Source organism: Myiozetetes cayanensis, unplaced genomic scaffold (assembly GCF_022539395.1).
Source record: "Myiozetetes cayanensis isolate MyiCay16 unplaced genomic scaffold, myiCay2020 scf2-11, whole genome shotgun sequence".
In the NCBI taxonomy this organism is placed as follows: domain Eukaryota; kingdom Metazoa; phylum Chordata; class Aves; order Passeriformes; family Tyrannidae; genus Myiozetetes; species Myiozetetes cayanensis.
This window is the reverse complement of record NW_026087411.1, coordinates 59,958,926-59,967,270: the sequence shown is the minus strand read 5'-3', so window position 1 is coordinate 59,967,270 and position 8,345 is coordinate 59,958,926. Positions and strand designations below refer to the sequence as shown.

The 8,345-nt window shown below is 41.6% G+C and overlaps 1 protein-coding gene across 2 annotated transcripts in view; it reads left to right on the top strand.

The window, feature by feature from the left end:
• Positions 1–281: 281 nt before the first annotated feature.
• TMEM200A (transmembrane protein 200A) overlaps positions 282–8,345 on the top strand; it is a 49,883-nt gene continuing 41,819 nt past the window's right edge. Inside the window, exon 1 of one of the 2 annotated variants that reach the window (XM_050316469.1) lies at positions 282–572. The gene's annotated coding sequence lies outside the window, so the exon portion shown is untranslated. Of the gene's footprint in view, positions 573–2,289; positions 2,357–8,345 lie in introns of those variants that run through there. The other variant, XM_050316470.1, reaches the window with a different exon arrangement.

Here is an 8,345-nt window from a genome sequence, read left to right as displayed (position 1 = left end):
GCGGCGGGGACCGAGCCCCGGCGGCGCTGAGCGAAGCGGGTCCGGCCGGCGGGGCGGCTGCGGGAGCGGGCTCCGTCCCGCCACTCTCCCCCGCGGCGGTGCCGGGGACGAGCGGCTCCCGGGCACCTCGCTGAGGAGCCGGGAAACTTTTGCGCCGCGGAGCCGCCGCCCGCCCACGCCCCCCTGGGCGGCTGCCTGGCGGCCGATTCCCCCCCGCAGCTCCCGCGGAGCGCTGCTATGGCACCCGCCCGTCGCCGCGGGGCGAGCAGGGGGTGGCCGCCTCCGGCTGGTCGTGCGGTGGCGGCGGCGGGGGCGCGCAGCCCCCGATCGGCGGGCGTCCTCCTCCGGCCGGCAGTGACCGCCCCAGCCCCGCTCCCTTGCCTGCTCGCCATGCCTGCCCCCGCCCGCCTTGCGCCGAGCACGGTGCCGGGGAAGGGCGAGGGGAGCCGCCGCCCTGTCACTCCCTGAGCCAGCCGTCGCCTCGCCGGAGGAGCCCCGAGTGTGACGGGCGCGGCGCAGCCCCGCAGGTCGCTGCGCCGGGAGGGCTGCGGGCACCGCGCACCTCCCCATAGGTAAGCGGCGGGTTGGGAGGGGTGCGTGTGGCGGGGATCTACCCTTCGCCCCCAAACTTCAACCCGCCCGCAGCCGTCACCCCTCCTCGGGGGCGGAGGGGCCGCGCCGTGCCTGATCCTGCCGTGGGGTACCGGGAGACGTGCCCTGCCCTCGGCAGCCAGGGGCAGGGAGAGAGCGGGTACGGGTGGGTGGGTTTTTCCGTGCCGGGAATGGACTTTCTGCCTCCCGAGCGGAGCGGGCTGGCGTGCCGGCGGCTGCCGCGCTCCGCGCAGCTGCTACACACCCTCTTTTGTCTGCACTCGGTTCCGGAATACTTTAGGTGCTGCCACCGCCTGCCCCGCCGGTCGGGAGCCCCGTCCGACCCCGGCGAGGGGCTGCCCCCGGGCTTTGCCCCCCGCGCTGCTCCTGCACCGGCGAGAGTTGCCCCTTTGCCTTTATTTTCACCAGAGTTGGGCTTTGCTTAACGTTTGTTTGCGGGGAAAATGGTGGTGTGCTGGTTATCTGGAAGGATGAGAGACAGATGGGGACGACAAAGGGGGTTGCCCTATTCCCTTGCTATTCCCTTGCGTGCGAACATAACTCACTGCTAAATAAATCGCTCACTGGCTAGACATAAGCTTACTAGTGAGACAGACTTTGAAACAAAAGTACTGCAAACAGCTCGGGTGCATGACAGATACTGCTTATATCCTATTAACATAACCATTGTTAGTGTTTGAGCTTGAATTCAATACGTGTGCAGCTGTTCTGCAGATCTGGAATTGCAGTAGCTGTATTTACTTGACAGTCTTAATAGTCTTATTGAATGCAGTGGTTATGAAATATAAAACGGGTTTTACTGTTCAAAGGCAAAAGTATCCACACAAAAGTATTCCTTTAATGTAGCATTCTGTGTAACGTGAACTACAAAATAACCTGTAGCGATGTAGCGGATTTGCAGTTCATAATGCTTTTAGGTCGTGAGGACTATATTGTTTATAAAATTCTGTCAGCGAAGATTTTCTTTTCTGGCTTATCCTAATGCTAGATCAATACACTAGCAACTATTCTGTTATTTTTCTTAAAGTGCTTTTCTTTGGTACTTCCAATCCCTGTGATGGAAAACAAGTGTCCAGATAGAAAGAAACAGTGCATTTTCTTTGTTTTCGTTATTTTAGTGTTGCTTTCTATAAAGTGTGTGGGTGGGAAAACCCAACATTTAAACCAGAAAATTATATTTCCACTGAACATAACTTAAATTCCTTGATAATGAAGCCAAAGGATCTTTCAAGTTTGGAACAATTTAATGTACTTCTTGTGTTGCCAGGAAATGAACTTCTAGCTAAATAGTTGTTAGAAGATAATTGTAAGATAACTTTTAGTAATTCAAAACATGAGTTACAATTAGATTTTTGTCCTGAGAACAGAAAAACACCCTCATGGAAAAAGATGTGTGGTACTTAAATAGTAATTTGGAAAATAAAAGCATATATAATTAATATTTTGTTGGCATATAAACATGTTTTATTTGTTGCTCCTTTGATGGCTTGCAACTATGATCCAAATGAAAGTTGGAAAAGGACTGCTGATGGAAGAGTTCAACATACTAGGATTATTTTATTCTATGTACAGAAACGGTTTTGCCCAATACAATCTTGCTGGAATTGGAACAGAGTCCTTCATTTTTATTGAAGCTCTGCAATCAGATTATAAAAGGTGGGCTGTTTGAATCTAATTCTGTGAAGTATGGGCTAAGCAAGCTCTACTCTGACAAACACTGAAATGTATGCTTCCTCTTAAGCAGGTAAGTAGTTGCAACTTCCATCCCTAATGATCACCTAAGGTGCAAGTTCATTGCACATGGCAATAGGTCCTGGTAACATCAGTGAAACTGTTCCCTGCCCTAACTGCACTGCTGAACGTTTCCTGGACCAAGCTGTCTTTCAGTGTGCTCTGCTTCCACTTCCTTGAATGCTGGGCATACAGAAAAACCCCATACCTGTGCTGTGCACAGGTGCTCACCTCAGCCATGTCTCCTGGGTTGTATATTCTCTCTTGACTCATACCTCTCAGAAGGGGAAAATGAAAAGTGAAAATTTGCTAAGGAGTAAATTACATCAGTGGAACAACAGAAAGAGACTGCAACTTCTTGTGCTTCGATCAGTATATTTTAGGAGCCAGAAATCTGAAATGCTGCAAATTAGTAAAGCTTCCATTAAAATTACTGAAAGCAGACAAAGTTATGATATAAAAAAATATGAAATGTAAAGGTTGTTGTCATGATAGTTTTTTGTTTTGTTGTTGTTTTTGTGGGTTTTTTGTTTGTTTGTTTTGAGGGTTTTTTTGTGGGTTTTTGGTGTTGTTTTTTTGTTTGTTTTTTGGGGGTTTTTTGTTTGTTTTTTTTGTTTGTTTTGTTTTGTTGGGTTTTTTTTGTTTTTTTTTTTTTTTGTTAAACAGAAGGATCCTGTTGATTTTGTCTGCTGATAGTGGTAGAGAACGTATCAGAAGAGGAACTTTGTGTCCTAGCTAGTGATGATGCCTCCATTTGATTTGGTGCCATTATGCTTTATAAACAGATCAGTTACTTTTAATCTATGTTTGGCCTCGTGATACTGGAACGAAGGGGCAATTGCAAATCATTTTCTAGTGTGCAACATTACAGAGTAAAAGTATGATTAACTTGTGTAAACATAGGTGTCTTGGGCCAGTTTGAACACGTTAAGGTGTTTCAGACCTCTGTGTGAGGCTGGAAAACAGAGTCTAAGTAGAACACTTCTGGAAAGGCACCTGAAGACCAGATGGGATATCCTACTAGATAATGTTTGCACTACAGTTCTGCATAAGAGCCTTTAAGAAGACTTCATTTTATTCTCTGAAACCTTGTTCTTAAGAATTCTGATGCTGCAGTATGATGAATGTGGGAAGAAATTCCTTACTATCAGGACTTAGGGAGGTCTATTCTCAATGCCCATTTATCAGCTGAATCTCTGTATTACTTCCTGTGCTGCTAACTGGTGATTGTCTTGAGTAACCCAAAGATACTAATGAGTAGTTTAGAAGTTAAAAATCTTCTTAGAGAAGTTTATATATTTTAAACCACAGAGTTGTGTACACTCTCCGAATCCACTAGAAGTAAATGGAAATTGCAGAGTGCTTTGGTTTTAGTTGGTGGTTTAGTTTTACAATAAAAATACTGTAAGGAAAAAGTTTCTGTTTTAATTCTTTGCTGGATAACATGTAAGAACCTAATTAGCCAGAGTTTGTGTGGGTTAAGTGGACTCTTGATTGCATGGAAAGGTGACATGCTGGCAACATCAGTGAATTAAACTACTGGATAGGTGTTTTACACAGCTGTTATTCTTTCCACTAATTTTACTAGCTTCTGATTGTCCACCATTTGTGGAGTGCATTAGAATAAGCACTGTTCTCAACATCCATGCTGGGACTTCAGTCTAACTGGAGAGCAAGATGTTATTACTCTTTTCCATCATTAACCATTTCCACAAAAGATAATTCACTACCAGGTGTATATATGTAACTTTTTCAGATAGGTGAATCTAGCCAGAAGTGTCTTAAGTGACCTGATCACAGAACTTAGTACTGAAATACTCACATTATACCTGGTGTCTTAGTATAAATTAAATTACATTTTCCTTCCCAAACTTTCTTAAGAGTCAGTGATTTTAAACTTCATAATTTTGCCTGGATGCCTTTTCTTAAAAATCCAGATTTTCTCCTTTTTGCACAGCTAGCCAAATGAGATGGGTAACCTGTAGTACAGAGCTACTTGAAGCCTTTTATCTGCAGCAGTAGCAGAACCTGTTTGTATCACTCAGTTTTCTTATTTTGGTCTTTTGCTGACAAATATTACAAAGAGCACTTGATGTTTTTTGAAAATAGTTCTATGTCCAGAAGACCTGATAAAGAAGGATGTTTTTCTTCAGTCATTTCCTCTGTTCATCTCTATTTCTAGCTGGGGAAAGTTGTTCTTTTTTTCTCTGTGTTTTAGTACCTAAAAACGTGTGACAGGGAGGTGCAGGGCTGCCTAATCAAAACTGGGCATCTGAGAAGCATTGCAAACGAGATGTAATGATGTAGCAGAGATTTTCAGGAAAAACAGACTTGTAGAAAATAAAGGAATATGCTACCTTTTCTGTATAAAGGCTCTGAAAAGTCTTATGAGAACTGTGAATAGTTGTCACTCTACTCTTTTGTGCATGTTTATATCAACATCTTGTTAATATTTATATACCACTGGAATTTTAGCCAATTGTTCCTTTTGTTGGAAATGTGACCATTTTCCTCCAATTAAAATAAGCAGAAACAAAGGAGATGTTTCTCTACATTGTCTTTTAATTTTTCATCACTAAGCTCAATGATGAAACTCTTAACTGAATCAGAGGAACCAGGATTTTGTCACTTCGGTGGCATATGCCTTAAATACATACAGATACATTTAGATACAATAATAAAACAAATTTTAAAAATCACAAGAGATGTAAAATATAGCATAGGTTACTTTTCATAGAAATTAGTTTAAAGACAACTAGAATGGAAGAGGAAAAATCCCTTTTTATATGAATTTGTTTTTCCTAGTTGCAGTTTCACAAATACAGTTGGGCTGAGCATCTCAGCACTATGGTTTTAAAACCCATCACTAAAAAATTCTAAAATTTTAATCTGTTGAAACTGCTTATTTCTGTATTCACTCTGGCTGTGAGGAAGGACACTATCACCAAAGAGTTCATCAAGTTGGGCACTAATAGCCTGTGAGTTCTGACAAGTGGTTAGTGACACTTAATTCTTTAAGTAGTAGAGGTTTGTGCTTTGATACCTGTGAATCTGTAGCATTAGCTCGAAGAGAAGGTATGAAATCAAAACAAGGTCTTTAGAGCTTTCCAACAGTAGTCACACTATTTTTTTCCAATAAAGGGTGGAATTCCAAAAGTAATTTTAATTTTTGTCAGTTTAAACCACCATCAAAGCATATTAAATAGAAGGCTGTTAAAAATGTCATTTATTATATTGAAGTTGGTGTGATAGTGGTAACAGTAATATAATACTTTTTTCACCTTCTCCATCTGAATGTGTCTGAATAAATTGCTCTGCTTATCTGTAATCAGTAGCACGTTGTTGAAGAACAAGTTTGTATCTAATGAATTTTGTCACTTTCATTTTGCTATGTATTAAATGAAAAAAAAAAAAGTACTATTACTTGTCCAACCATCTAGTTGACTGTGTAAAACTGCTGCTCAGTGCACTGGAGTTTTCTCTCTCCTTTGTGTAAGTCAAAGCGACAAAGGCATATTGGAAATATACAAAGCTTAAAGGAAATATATAAAAAGGTATGTTGTGATTAAAAAACATTCCATTTACTCAATTTTTGTTTACCGTTACTGAAAATCTTCCACTTATGGATTTGTTAGGATTAGGTGCATGAGAAACTACAGACAAATGAATAAAGAGCTATTAGGATATTAAACCATCTTCCTGTATACTGGAGAACTCTTAAATCAAGAATTACATTGTATTGGTAGTGCTTGTCTTTCCTTATACAAGTTGGCAGGATTGTCAAGGAAGTGTATTCTAGCCTAGCAATCAACTTGATCCCATAACCCATATTTTCAGATCCTCTCTGTGCACAAGCACAATCTCTTTCTCTTACTCAGATATGAAATTTGGCATATATTGACATTGTAATGAGATGTACAATTAACATATTCCTTCATGATGAGGGATGAAAGCAGCCTCATCTATTGGGGCAGCATTTTACTGCAGTGAACAAGCTTTCCCAAGGAAGTGTTTCGTGGACCACACAGAGTGTAAATAACAGCTGCTTTTGTCTTTTGCATGATCTTGTGCTAGACAAACATGGTGTGTAAGGTATGAGGCAGCCTGCTGGACTCAGAAAAAGAGATGCACTGTGGAACTATACTTTCTAGAAATATGGATGTCATGATAGGGTTGTTGGAGGTCAACTGAATAAACCTGATACAGTGTCTGAGACTTGGCAGATGTGTATTTCTTGCTATAAATTATTGTTTATTTAACAGTTGGCTTGTTTCACCTGAGGTATGACTATATTTTTGTAGGAAGAAGTTAGATGACAGATAACAGACAAAAAAAGAACAAGGAAGAAAGCAGAAGTGAAGAGAAAGTGGAAAAAAGAGCAAAAGACAAAGGGGAAATATTGAAGACAGAAAAAATGAAGTCAGAAAAAAATGAAATATAATAAGTTGCATTTCTAAAGATGAATGATGTTCAAGATTCAGTGTTGTAAATGGAAATAAACTGAAATAAGGAAGAGAGTAGTAAGACCAAAAGATATGGTGGTATTTCCTTTTTGAAGCATTCACATCCTTTGACTCTGGGAAATGAAAAGATTAATTCTTGTTTCCCCGAGATGCATTTTAAAAGATTTGTCTTCATTGTATACCAAAGTACAATGCTCTGCAAAAATGATGTTAAACACTTCTTACAGAAGGTACACTGTAAATAGATCAGTTCAAACAGACATATGAAAGGAAAGCGAGCTATGAAGTACACTTTGCTTACAGAGATAGAAACTGCATTTTGAAGTATTGAAAGTTAGGTGAACTGTTGTTTCCATTTGCAAACAGACTAATATTCTGAACCCAGAAGTTATCACCACGCAGTTGAGTGTAATTTGTCATTGTCTCACAGAAGACTAGTGAGCACAATAAGCAAACGGGGACTTCCTTCAAATAGTGGATAATTAAGTGGTATTTATCATGACTACTTAGCTACCACACTTAGACGGATTTTTCTTTCTGATATATTTTTGCTGTATCTGTGTTAAAAAACTAATGAGGCTAAGACCTGTTTCTTGGCCCCTCAGAGCGGGCTGGCTTTGTGTGGGTGTTAAAATGCCTTTGAGATGGTCAAATGCATACTAACTGGTTGGAATGAGCTTCTGGACTGAACAAGCTAAATTCCTGAAAGGGTGCTAGCTGACCTTGACCACAAATGTCCCTGGTATCCTTTTTGTAGCATGAAAGGGACATGGTGGAATCCCACTCCCTGGGCCTGTGCCTGGGCACACCAGCCAGTACTAAGCATGAGGTCCGTGACTTGTCAGAATGTTTTTTCATCTCACCCCAAACAATCTTATTACAGTGATCCTAATATACACAGATTTGAAATAGAAGTAGTATATTAAAAGCTGTATTTGGAGACCATTGTCTGTTCTAATTACATTAGAAGAAATCTGATGTCAGTTTACTATCACAGTAGTAACTTCAGTATTATGGAAACCGGAATTTGGAACACTGTGTTTGGATACACAAATTATGTGGAGTTGGTGAAACATACTGGAACACCAAGAAAATGACCACCTTTTGGCCAAGAAGACCAATGGAATCCTGGAGTGCCTTAGGAAGAGCATTGCCAGCAGGTTGAGGGAGGTGATCCTGCCCCTGTACTCAGCCCTGGTAAGGCCACATGTGGAATACTGTGTCCATTTCTGGGCTCCTCAGGACAAAAGAGACATGGAACTCCTGCAGTGGGTCCAGCAGCGGGCAATGAGGATGACTGGGGGACTGGAGCATCTTGCTGATGAGGAAAGGCTGAGGGTGGTGGGCCTGTTTAGCCTCAAGAAGAGATGACTGAGAGGAGACCTTATTAACATGTATAAATATTTAAAAAGTTGTGCCAGGAAGATGGAGCCAGCCTCTTCTTGGTGGTGCAAACCACTAGGACAAGAGGCAATAGGCAGAAAGTGATGCACAGAAAGTTCCACCTGAACATGAGGAAGAACTTCTTTAATGTGTGGG